Raw genomic sequence first — 14,094 nt, forward strand, 5'->3', positions numbered from 1 at the left:
AAGACACAAAAGCTACCAGGAGGCATCATTCAGTAGTAAGCTTTGCAGGGAAACAGAATATCTAATTTTCCAGAATGACAGCAACGGAAAGTTGGATACATTTCAACTCTATAGTCATTATGTATCAGGCACTGTTTAAGAGGGAATGTCACTGTCCCTAGCAGAGACCATGTCTAAGTGAAGAAAATAACCACCACTAGAAAACATCCTTGCATTCAACTGGTAAATAAAGTAGATGAGACTCAGTTAAATTTACATATTAAATGATGAATAATTTTGTAATGTGAAATAACTTTAGTGCACTACAATGTACTACATTTAATGAGGTATTTTAGTATGATGAAGCACTTTTCTTTGTTTTTTTTTTTGGTTTTGGTTTTGTTTTTTTGTTTTGTTTTGTTTTGTTTTGTTTTTTGGTTTTTCCAGACAGGGTTTCTCTGTATTGCTTTGGAGGTTGTCCTGGAACTCACTCTGTAGAACACGCTGGCCTCAACTCACAGAGATTTGCCTGCTTCTGCCTCCTGAGGTGCTGGGTTAAAGGCGTCTGCTATAACATTGTAGCCTGGCTTGCCATCAACAGAAATCTATTTTCTATACCTTTGGAGGCTGTGGTCCAGAATCAGGGACTGGTAGCTTTGCATATGGTGAGACCCAGTTCCTCACTTGTTGATGTCTGGCCTTCTTGTTGAAACCTAGCATTGTCAATGAACAGAGCACTCTCCAGAGATTCATCAATAAAGTCACTAATCCCATCCGGAAGGTTCCACCCCCAGGATGCAATCCCCTTCCAAAAGCCCCAGGCTCCAACAGCTCTTTGTGAAGACTGGGTTTCAGTACATGAATTTACAGGGAACAACAGGGCTCTTAAGTGTTTGGTCTGTTATGATGCCATGTTGATGGATATGTTCACCTTTGTTTGTTTTTAAAATTAAAGGTTAATAAGAATCTTTCAGAGCCTTGCTTTATCATGAACTAGAATTTTGTTTATTTGATCAATCTCCTGTTAAATGAATTTAATTTTTCACTAGATTTTAGTTTTTATAACAGTTTTAAGCTCAAATTGAATGACTGAGTATAAAGTTCAGAGTTCACACATAGTTCTTGCACCCAGAGATGCACAGCCTCCCATTATCATAATCCCAGTGGAACATGTTCTCTGATTAATGGATTTACACAAACATATCATTATTATTTCAAATATGCATTTTATATTAGGCTTACTATCAATGTTGTACATGCTTTAAATTTTTGTCAAAACTGTAATTATGTGCAATGGATTGATTCATAGGTGAAAAGATGACAGACAGATATATATGGAGAGATACTGTTATTGATAATACACTATCATACAGTAATATCATTGTCCTAAAATCCTTTGCTTTGACATTCACTCCCATAATTTTTACTTTTTCAAACATCTTGTGGCTGGACATTATTCAGTATGTATCTTTTTCAGGTTGTTTTCTTTCTATTAACAGGTTTTTTTAAGTTTACTTCAAGTCTTCATAGCTTGATAGTTCATTTCCTCCTAGTCCTGAATAATATATTGTCTGTATGTCTATTTCCCCACTGAAGAGCATCATAGTTGCGCCTCTGGCAGTTATTAACCTCAGCTAGATAACTGTAAGCATCCAGATGAAGGCTTTTCTGAGGATATCAACTTCAACCCATTTCAGAAAATACCATGGAGAATGGTTGGTTGCTGGATCATTTAATAGAGTACCTAGTTTTGTAAGAATCTGCTACACTGTCTTCTTAAATGGCCTTCTATTTTCACTAGCAATGAATCAGAGTTCTGGTTACTCCTTATGCTTACCAGAACTTGTGGTGTCAGTGTTGTAGATGCTGACTTATTTTAATAGGTAGATAGCAGTCGTCAATCATTGTTTCAATTTGAAATTTTGTAATAACATATGACACTGAAATAATAAAAAAAGTAAAATTAGTTCCTATATGTACATTATCCAGATTTTCCAGATAATTTTGCATTAGTATTCTTCCTGCCTTTTTTTTCTTCTATATCTATATATCATACCTACATGTAAAAACGCAAAAGTCCTCTTGGAAAAGCAGTGGGGCTCCTGTAAATTGCTACATTAATTCCTCTGCGAAATTTTGTTTTGGTGTCTTCTTGACCACACAAAAGGATCTTTTGTTCATTGTAGAATACTGTATTAAAGCCTATTTTATGATCACTCAAGAGAAGAATCGGTGGTCACCAGGAGCCATCTTGAGCTATCTAAGAACAATAAGTCATGCTGGGTTTGTGAAAATCTATTCTCAGCTCTCACTCTCTTACTCCCACTTCCCATCCACCTTGTTTCTGGCTGGCTGTTTTCAGTACCCTGTCATTAGTCCTTCTGTATACTTCACTCCACGCTCAGTTTCAGAGAAATTTTCTAAAGTAAGCATCTAATGTGAGTTACACACAAGTAAACAGGAGACTGTGCCAGTGGGTATTTCCAAAGACAACATATTATCTAAAATGTATCAGTTTTTCCCTTATAGTAGAAACATTTTCGGCAAGGATGTATTATCCAAAATGCATCAATTTTTTCCATATAGTAGAATCATTTTTGGCAAGGCTCATGTTAGTCCTCAGTGTGCTGTATAAGCTGTTGGTTGTAGCAAGACAATTATTTTACTGATTGTATATTTAGAGAAGGGGGACAGCTCCTCTTCTACAACGTGTTGGCTATAAGCTAGTGATCATCTATACATCTTGTTCCCTTCCCTGTGATAATAATGGAGGAATCATATTCTCCCCACCAGCTTAGGTTACTTGCTATGTAAACCTTAGAAAAATGTTCAAGGTATCTTAAAAGGAAAGTATAAAATCAGTTTTGGGAATCAGCTAATAAGATTGGGATAAGCTATTCTTAATGTAAGTACTTCTCACAAATAGTAATCTAAAAGCATAATTCAATTTTAACTAAACATAACCTACAAAAACCATAAATGACCCACTATATATATGCATATGTATGTATATATATATGTGTGTGTGTGTGTATATATGTGTGTGTGTGTGTGTTTGTGTGTATGTTTGTATATTTTGTCTTTGAGACAGTCCAGCTTATCATGACCCAAGTTCTGGACTTTTAGATGTGTGACAACAACATCTGTCTATTTATGATGCTTTTTTTATCACACTAAAATCATTATTTAGCTGGTATACTTAGCAAAATATTATCATTCAACAACTGCCAGCCATTTATTTGACTTAGTGATTCAAGTTAAATAGCTTCCATACATTTAGGAAAAGAACTTGTATTTTCCTCCAATTCTACAATGAGGTCCTCCTGCTCCCACTAAATTCTGATTCCTCTTTATCGGAACCATCTGGCTTTGGTGGGGTCAGGGATCTGTTAATGCTTTCCCTCTCCTATGCCTATTTCTTTTCCTCATCAAATGCTTATAATATTTTTTCTGTTTGATTTTTTTCTGTTAAAATCCTGTTTCATTATAATTAGAGTTCCAAAGATACTTTCTTTCATAGTTTTTTTTGTAAGACCAGATTACCACTATTTTGCCTACTTTTTAATTTTTTAATACTGCTTCAAAACCCTGAAACTGTGTTTCTGAATTCATGTCATTTACAGTGATCTTGAAATGGCATCTTAGAAAATATTCTGTTGCTGTTAAGGGACACCATGGCCAAAGCAGGTCTTACAGATGTTAACTGGGGGTTACTTACAGCCCATTATCATCATGGTGGGGAGCACTGCAGCATACAAGCAGGTGCTGGAGCAATAGCGGAGAGCTGCATTCTGATCTGTATACAGGGAGAGAGCCTGGGCCTGGGATGAACTTTTGAAACATCAAAGCTCACCCCCAGTGACACATTTCCTCCAACAAGGCCACATCTACTCTAACAAGACCTCACCTCCTAATTCTTCTAATCCTTTCAAATATGCTGCTCTCTGATAACCAAATTTTCAAATATATGAGACTATTGGAGACATTCTTATTCAAACCACCGCAAAAGGTGAAAACAGGACTTCCTAATGTATTTGAATTTTCTGTGCACCTAAAGCTAAGTATCTAAGTTCCTTGAGTCTTATGCTTTCTGTGGTCTATAGGACCTGGAAATTCATACTTTCTCTTCCCCTGTCACCTCTACCTCATCAATCATCAGGTCGACAGATTTCTTCTCAACTTTATTCTGTTGCTACCATCATTTTTATTCTCAATGTTCAATAAATACTCAAATACATGCATTAATCTGTCCAAAAAGGGAATCTTCCAAGCCATTATTACTTGCTTCTTCTCTTGTCCGATTATGATGAAGTTCCTGTCAGTATCTCAGATGTCTCTGTAACATTCTGCACACTAATTGAGCCCCCCAAACTGTGATGTTTCTCTTTTCTGGGTTTGGGTTTGCTTGCTTTCCTTGGTGAGGATAGTAGGCATATTGTTCATAACCTATATGTCTTGACCTGTAACTTGGTTTCAAGTTTGCAGTTCTTCAAATGATAACATGCACAAGCAGGCATAAATCACTTTTAAGGTAAGCTGATATGTCTCCTCTTTGCACCCAGGGACTCAGCCAAGACTGGGGCTTTCTTACTTTCTTTGAAGGTTCAAGCACCGGTATTTGGCCACATTTATTTATTTTTTTTGGCATGCTTATAAACATTTTGGTTTAGAAACTTGCAAATAAATAAAAACATCACATTTTTAAGTGTTAAGTATTTTTATTTTTGGAGCTCTAAAAATCCTGGCATTTGCCTCTAACCATTTTCCTTAAGTACCTACTGCTACTATATTTTATTTCCAGCTAGCTTCTCCTATTCCTAAAAATAGGAAGAGAAGTTGAGGAAGTCTACTGCTCTAGGGGACTGGCTCATTACTCTCATAAGAAATAAGAAATATACGATTGAGATGCTGGCATAAAGCAATACACCAAAGCACTATCAACCTTCTAGTTTATATCCTGCAAACATGAGAGGAATGTTTGATGAGCACTGTGTCAATGATTATGTTATCCTCACAGGAAACTTTGAAGTGAGTACCACCTTCCCAATGTCACTGTAAAATAGAGGCAAATTTTATGCCAAAAGTCACGTACTTGTCTATACTTCTTCCTTGTAGACATCTGTGAGATTCAACACTAACCAGATCCTTCTCAAACTCTAACCAGGTGCCTATTATGGTTGAAACTTGGCCTCTTTTGCTCCCCAATACATAGTACATTTAGAAAAGTTGACTCATAGTCAAATATGAGTAATATAAATGGTGTGTGATATGAGAAATAAACACCATTAAAAATTTCAGATATGCTTTCTGCCCAAATAAGATGATTATTGTCCTGACAGAAATTTCTGGCTTGCGTGCCTACTTGGTTATTCAAGCAGAAGTATTTTGTAGCATAATCCCTGAAAGAATCCAAAACATTAATACAGGAGAACAGAGCAGAGGCACCCCCACACCAGGGAAAGATTGGATGGTGCAGGCATTGATCAAAGCTTTGCTTCGTGTCTGAAAGCAAACAAAGTCAGTTGAGAGTGTCTGAGTGTCCCTTCTGTATAACTTCACTGCATAGCAGATTGTATGGCTCTAACATTTACCCAAAGCTCAGGGAAGCTGTGGGAGAGTCACACTGAAGACAGGAAGCTAAAACATGATGTTCGGTATCAATATGTCTTTTGTAGCTTTACAGGGAGAGTATTCAATTTGATGACTGCCTCCTTAGTGTCTAGGCAAACATTATCCTTACAACTTGTTCTATTGATCTTTTTCAGCACTATCTAGTGTCCGACATTCTATACACAATGGAGGAAAATGTATTTCTGCCTTGGGGGAACTTAAAAAATCAGAGAATGTTTTAATTGTACTATGACTTAGCACTAATTAGAACTATTAATTATTACTTAGAACTCGGATTCAGAATCTCCTCTTCCAGTGAAGCTATGGACCTTAACTTTTCAACCAAAAGAACTTAAAAGTTGTTTCTTATTTTTTTTAAATTTATGTTTTATATGGATGTGTATGCTTATGTATGTGAGAGTGCCTGCAGAAGACAGGAGAAGGCATCAAATCAGCTGGTGCTGGAGTTAGAGACAATTGTGAATCATTTGATGTGGGTGCTAGGATGTGGTCCTCTGCAGGAGCACCAAGTGCTCTCAATGACTGACGCGTCTACAGGTATGAAACCAAAAGACCAGCCTCTACATAGTCAATTCTTCCTGTCAAATTAGCTGAACAAATCTTTTGGAAGTTTCCCACTATGAAATTAAAATTTCTTCAGATAGAGTTATGTTTTGATATATAGCAAAGGCTAAAAACTAAGGTATAAAAAATTAAAATGTGATAGCATCAGTGCACTAAAAGGAATATAAGAAAAAGACTTTTTAGAATTTTCTCTTTAAGATAGAAAAAATAGGACTGAGAAATGGCTCAGTGGTTAAGAGCACTTGTTCTCACAGAGGACCTGCGTTCAATTCCAAGCACTTACACGGCAGCTTATAACTATCCTTAATTCCAGTTCCAGGGGATTTGACACCCTTTTCTGATTTCTATTGCCACAGGCACTTGAATGTGGTGCATAGACCTACATGGTGAGCATAATACTTGTATACATAAAATAAATATTAAATCTTTTTTAAAAGATAAGAAACATAAGAAAACACTAATGTTATAATAAACTATGAATAATGAATTGAACAACATGAATATGTTAAAATAATAAGTAAAAATCAATACAAAGCAAGATACATATATATGATATCCACAAGACACAGAAATGACAAAAGATAAGAATAGCTTGCAAAACCCATATAAAATAAAACTGTAAAATGTCCCATGCTAAGATAAGGACTTAAAAAGAATTTGAAAACAATAGCAGAACCAGTCAACCCTGTGTGTTCCCAGCTTGCTTTCACCTCCCAAGGTGCTCAAGGTCATTTTCTAAACTCTTACCAGGGAAGCAGCTCATGTCAGAATTGTCATTGCTTCCTTAATGTCTACCAACTCCACTCATGCGTTTTGCATGCTAACTTCAGTCTCTCCCAAACGCCACACATGAGGCATCATTTCCCCGTTTTACAAGTGTTCCCCAATACCCAAACTGTTCATCAGTACTAGACACAAAGATGTGATGGTCACATTGGAACTTAAACCTCTACTCCTATGATTGCATGGTATCATCTTGTCATAGCTAGCTAGACATAGAAAGTCATCATCTCTCCCAAGCAGTACTCGGGTCTTCCAATATCATCTAGTGAGTACCTCCATGTAAGCTGGTTTAACATTTCATGCCAGTTTGTCTTCCAGTCAAACTGGTTCATCATAGCGCGTATGCGTATGTAGCTTACATACAGGCCAACCTGAAAATTATAATTTGAAGCCTAATCAAGCTTTTAATATCATGAAGGAATGTCTCCAGATGAAGCCAAGTTAAAATGACAAGAGGCAATATGAGGCAATGAACAATCAGTCAGGGTGGGCTGGGTTATGTTGCAATAATAGGGAAAATTGGATTTACATCAATTTCTTCTTCCCTCCGTGCCTGTAGTGGATTTAATTGACTGATTCTGTAGGGCATCTAACTGCTCTGCAATTGGTTGGTCAGCAGTTTAGGAAGCTATGAGTGTTGGGATAGCTTCTTTTCAGCATGTGCTTTAACAGTTTCTGGGAAAGAGAGAGCTGGTTAGCCTTGCACTGACAACTTAATTATTTCCACACAGACAATGAGCCATCTATGCATGCCAACCTTCTCTTTGCAATATGTCTACAAGGAGATGAGAAGCAAAAATGAATGATGGCAAAGTAATCTGCTCTTGGGGTGGGTGAAGGGAGGGAGAAAGGGTTGGAGCAGGAGAATGAGAAAGGAAAATTAAAGAACACAAGGAAACCTGGAGTCTTGAATACTGTGTTATGGCTGTGTAATGGCTTGGTTATTATTTTACTGTCTTTCCTCATGGTTTTAATGCTGAAAGTGATTCTAAGATCTTCATGTCAGAGATGAAACATTAGTGTCTGTCTTCTGTGGGTCTCCGAGCTGTTGCTCCCTTGTGAGGGTGTTTGCAGGAGGTTGAGAAGGGAGAATGAGTAAGTGGTGGAAAAGGGCAGGAATATTGCAGATTACAAGAGAAAAATCTCTTCCGAGTCTTTTCTTCCTTTATTCTCCCATAGAAAGAAAAGTGTCAAATAGGTTTATGTGCTTTAAAATCATGACATCATGGACCTTCATCTGTTTCTATTTACAGCAGCCCCATTTTTTTTATACCAGTGCTTCTGAAATGAAACAATTTTATCATTTTAAACCTGGGTCACATTACCTTCTTTTTACTGACAGGACAGTTTAAAAGAGAAAAGCCTTAAAAAAAAGCACAGTTCTTCAGCTCTACTCACATGCTACCAAAGGAGAGAGATAAAGAATGACCCAGCTACAAACCTTTGTGTCTGTGACGGTGACCTGCATGCAAGATGTACTAGTGCAATAGCAGAGTGAAGCTTGTGGGGACAACCAACCACTTTCTGATTGGACTTAAGGACCACTGCTTGATGTGGAACCCATGCTCGACACTTCTTGGGTGGCCAAGAACCTGAGGCCATATAGGCCAAGGACCTTCAGGGAAACCAAATACTACTACTGCAAAAGTAATGTAGCAACAAAATCACTGCTAACCTTATTCTACTCTTCTCATAGACCAGTGTCTCTCTCAGATAGCATCAGAGAAGCTTCCTTCTGCAGTAGATGAGAACAAATACGGAGACTCACAGTCGGATGATGTGCAGAGTGTAACACTCCATCCTGAATGGGATGTCTCCATTAATTCTCTCCCATCACAGCTCAGGGAACACTTTGGAAGAAGAAGCAAAATGATTGTCAGAGTCACAGAGGATGGAAAAGAGAGCACCAAGGAAACAAGGCATTGTCATCACTGCAAGAACAATGCACACATGGACCCACAGAGACTGTGGCAATATGTATCAGGTCTGCTGCATAGGCCGGGGGCTGATGGGATCCCAGTGTTGAAAGTGAACACAAGCCCACGTCCCTAATCCCAAAACTGTGTCCAATTGATAACCACTCACAAGTGAAAAAAAATGGTTTTCTCTAATAGAGTATTACTGGGTATACAAACCGCTTTTAAGGCCAGACCTCATGCCCAGCAGTATATGGCCAACACAAAATGAACTCAATGGTATTTTGGATTTTTTTTATCACACAGTGCTTTGTCTAGGCATTTATTTTTCTTCCTTCCTTCCTTCCCTCCTTCCCTCTTTCTCTCTCTCCCTCCTTTCCTTCCTTTCTTTACATTACAGGTCTTTTTCATATATGTTATGGCTTCTTATTTTGTGGTCTTAAGGGATTTCTATGTGTCCCAATGTATGTGTCTTTATGTTTACATGTGTTTCTTGTGATTTTTCTTTGACTCTTTGTTTTTCTGCTTGTTTTGTCCTGTTCTGGTTTGTTTTTAGTTTTATCTTGTTTTATTCTTTTTAAAAGTACTCCCTCTTGTTTCCTAATGAGAGAGCAAGAAAGGATATGGATTCAGATGTATGGAGAGATGGGGGAGATCTGTGGGGTACTGGGCCAGGAGGAACCAAAATCAGACTGTATTATATGAAGAATATCTATTTTCAGTAAAAAAGAAAAACAAAATTATACTGAGTTGGAATTCCAAATTTTTCTATGCTTGTGACAGATATTGAAGTGGTAAAAATTCAAGAGAGATAAGTTTTCCTACTAAGAATCCTTGACTGTATATGGCTATTTTCATTTGGTATTACACCATGTTCAGTCATCAAATTTAGAGGTATTTGTATTTATTAGAATTTAATCGAATCCATTCTACTCCTACAGTATGACACGGATTGATCACCTATACCAATACTGCCCTCTCCAGCCCTTACAGCAGAAGCAAATGCCTTGGGTATGAGCCATTAATCTTAATTGAATTTCCTAATCTAATAAGAACCCCAACTCCTCTGTGGTGGGAGCAGACCAGAGAGATCTGAGATTATGTAATCTCCGTCATTCTTGCCACTTCTCTGGATGGCTGTGCCTTTGTGGGTACTCAAAGCCTAACACCTGTGTGATGGGTGAATGTGTACATTCCTTAGAGAGTCTGATGCACATGTAGCATCTCATGGTCTGAAGAGACACGGTGATACATTACCTTTTAGCTGACCCATGGGAATCACTCTTGTGTAAAATCCTAGAATGGTGGCCAGTGCCTTACCACCTTTGATTTGTTCTTTGCATCTATAGATATTCTTGAACAAAACAGTGACCCCATCAAAGAGCTCCATACTCCGATCTTTACAGCATGCTAATATGTCTTGTGACATATTAGTTAGGTTGAAAAGGATTTAAGGTTTGCTGACCAGCTGTCCTGAAATTAAGTAAACTGGATGAAAGACATGGATAGAGAAAGAAAGATTTTTCTTTTCTTTTTTTAAATATTCAAATTAGAAATAAGTTTGCTTTACATGTCAATCCCAGTTTCCTCTGCCTCCCTTCCTCCCCTGGGCCCCACTAGCCCCCTATCCCATCCCCTTTCTGCTTCCCAGGGAGGATGAGGCCTTCCATGGGGCATCTTCAAAATCTGTCATATCATTTGGAGAAAGGCCTAGGTCCTCTCCCTTGTGTCTAGGCTGAGAGAGCATTCCTTCATGTGGAATGGGCTCCCAAAGTCCATTCGTGTACTAGGGATAAGTACTGATCCACTACCAGAGGCCCAATAGATTAAACGACTGACACCCATGTTCAATGGGTCTGGAACACTCCTATGCTGGTTTCCCAGCTATCTGTCTGGGGTCCATGAGTTCCCCCTTGTTTAGGTCAACTGTTTCTGTGGGTCTCTCCAGCCTGGTCTTGACCTCTTTGCTCATCACTCTTCCCTCTCTGCAACTGGATTCCAGGAGTTCAGCCCAGTGTTTAGCTGTGGGTGTCAGCTTCTGCTTCCATGAGCTACTGGATGAAGGCTCTAGGATGGCATATAGGGTAGCCATCAATCTCATTATCAGGGAAGGACATTTAAGGTAACCTCTCCACTATTAGATAGTTAGTTGGTGTCATCCTTGTAGATCTCTAGAAATTTCCCTAGTGGCATCCATTTGCCTGAGAATTTCAAGATTCCATTGTTGTTTTCTGCTGAGTAGTACTCCATTATGTAAATGTACCACATTTTCTCTATCCACTCTTCAGTTGTGGGGCATCTAGGTGGCTTCCAGGTTCTGGCTATTACAAATAATGCTGCTATGAACATAGTGGAACAGATGTCCTTGTTGTTTGAATGTGCATTTTTTAAGTATATGCCTAAGAGAGGAATTGCTGGATCTTGTAGTAGACTGATTTCCATTTTCCTGAGGAATCTTCATACTGATTTCCCAAGTGTCTGTACACATTAGCACTCCAACCAGCAGTGGAGTTGTGTTCCCCTTTCTCCACATCCACAGCATGAACTGTTGTTGGTGTTTTTGATTTTAGCCATTCTCACAGGAGTTAAGTTGGTGTCTCAGAGTTGTTTTAATTTGCATTTCCCTGATGGCTAAGGATGTTGAGCACTTTCTTAAGAGTCTATCAGCCATTGTAGACTCCTCTAGTGAGAATTCTCTACTGAGTACTATACTCCACTTTTTAATTGGATTATTTAGTGTTTTGGAGACTAGTTTCTTGTGTTGAAAGAAAGCCTTTTCAGAACACATTTTTTCTCTCTCTAAAGGACTGAATATCTAGACAATTCTAGAACCATTTTTACAGACACCTAGAAAGGGTTGATTCGGGAGTTGGTGAGATGGTTCAGGAGGTGAAAGTACCTGACGCTAAGCCCAAGGACTCGAGTTCAGTCTCCAGTTCCATGTGGTGGAGAGAGAGCCCACTGCCACTAGCAGCCTTTTGTCCTCTGCATGAACACAATACAATAAAATAATTTACAAAGTTCCTTTCAATACGCAAAGAAGTGTGAGATGACCTCTTTAGGATGAAGCATTTAATTTTGATCATTGGCCTTGAGCTAAAATTCTGACATAACAAGGAAAATTCTATCCCACGTCCTATAATATGATGAATTATATATTTACTAAGAAAAGACTCTGCTCTCCCCAGTAAAAATGTGAAGTTGCTCCGAGGAATCAAATATCTGAGACTTGTTGCCTTGTCTGTCTGCCTCCTACAACTTTGCCTTTTCATTATCAGTATCCATGTTTTCAACTGTAAGTTGAGAAACATTTATTTTGTTTCCCTCCTGGAAGCTGGTACATGTCTTCAAGTTCTAATTATTCAGATTTAAGAAGGTATAGCTCTTCAAATGAATACACTGCTTGGTATATTTCACAGCAGGTGGTAGTGTGTGATAAAGAATGGCGGTATTCAACTAGAACTTGCAGAACAATGTATTAGAACATCAATCAAATAAAGCACAGTTGTTATAATTGGAAGAATTTCGGCACTCCCTTCTTAGCATTTATATGTTGAATGGTTTTAAACACCTAGTTTTTAATATAGTATTTTGTTATTCATTAATTTCATTTAATATATTGTGATGACATTCATCTTCCACTTTTCCTTTCTAACTCATTTTAGATCCATCCCTACTTCCCACCCCTCCCAACTTTGTGTAATTTATGTATTTATTTATTTTAACTACCTACCAAGTCCAACTTGTACTTCTGATATATATCAAGCATGGGGTCATCTGGTGGAGAATAGTCACCCCGCTGAGAGCCATACCCTTAAAGAAACATCTCTCCTTCCAGATGCCTTCAATACTCAATAGCTCTCAGGCATAGGAATTTGTGAGCTCCCATCTTGCCAAGCTAAAATGCTGATTGCTCTGATCTTGTGCAGATCTTTTGAAGGCAGCTACAACTCACGTGAGTTCATGAGTACAGTAACTCTGCTATAATCAGAAGACACCATTTTACTCTAGTCTTTCCTGACCTCTGGCTGTTATAATATTGCTACCCTTCCTTCCACAAGGACCACTGAGTTGTGGGGTGTGTATGAGACAGATGTCTTATTTGTAGCTGAGCATTCCCCTGACACACATTCTCTGTATTCTGATAAATTGTAAATTTCTGTTTTAGTTACAGTCCACAGTACAAGGAAACTTCCTGGTTAGGGTAGCTGCACTAATGTATAGTAGAGGGATGGGTAGCTAGAGGGTAGCTCAACATTCATCTAACAGAGTAGCAATGGGAAGTTCATCCCTAAACTTGTGAATTTCCCAACCATGGGTTCTTGGCCTGACTTGTAGTACCTGGAATGTGTTTCCTTTTGTGAAGTAGGCTCAAATCCCATCCTAAAATGATTGGTTACTCCCATGGGGGCACATCTTGCTACATTGGCCATTATTATATAAAGCAATAAATAAGCAACTATTTTTAACAACTTGATCTCACACACATACATTATAAATTCACAGACAAATTTATCTGTTAATTATTTGCAAATGTTGCAGCACCACTTCCTTTTCTAATGCTCTCTATTTGAGAAGTGTGTGCTAGAAATACACTTAAAGCCATGATCATTTTCATTCCCAGTCTTTATTCCTTTCCTCATTTTGAAATAAATGCGAATACAACAATATTTTTCTATGTGATAGAAGAAGAGACTTTTGTTCTATTGATTTTTGCATGAAGGCTACCTATTTTTCATATCTCCTAACTTATGTACTGTTAGATTTTCCTCAGTGACATGATTATCTAAGACAGCTTTAAAGCCACTGAGATGATTCTAGATAAGAGTATTTTCTATGCAAGCAAGAAGAACTGAATTAAAATCCCCAGTCCCCAGAACCTGCCTAAAAGCAGGCTATGGCCATTAGTACTTGAAACTTCAGAAAACCAGAAATTCACTGTTCTAGTCATCTTAACTGAGGGTTAAGCAAGGTCAGCAAGAGGCCCTCCAGATCGAAAAACATGGTGACAACAGAGGAAGACACCTGGCATTACCCTCTGGTTTGTGCACACATACATGGGCATGTATAAGCTACACATGAGCACATACACATATGTGCCCGAGTGCTCTCTCTCTCTCTCTCTCTCTCTCTCTCTCTCTCTCTCTCTCTCTCTCTCTATCTCTATCTCTCCACCCCCACACATCTCTACCTCCCTCCTCTCTCTCTCTCTCTCTCTCTC

Source organism: Mesocricetus auratus, unplaced genomic scaffold (assembly GCF_017639785.1).
Source record: "Mesocricetus auratus isolate SY011 unplaced genomic scaffold, BCM_Maur_2.0 Super-Scaffold_100019, whole genome shotgun sequence".
Classification (NCBI taxonomy): Eukaryota; Metazoa; Chordata; class Mammalia; order Rodentia; family Cricetidae; genus Mesocricetus; species Mesocricetus auratus.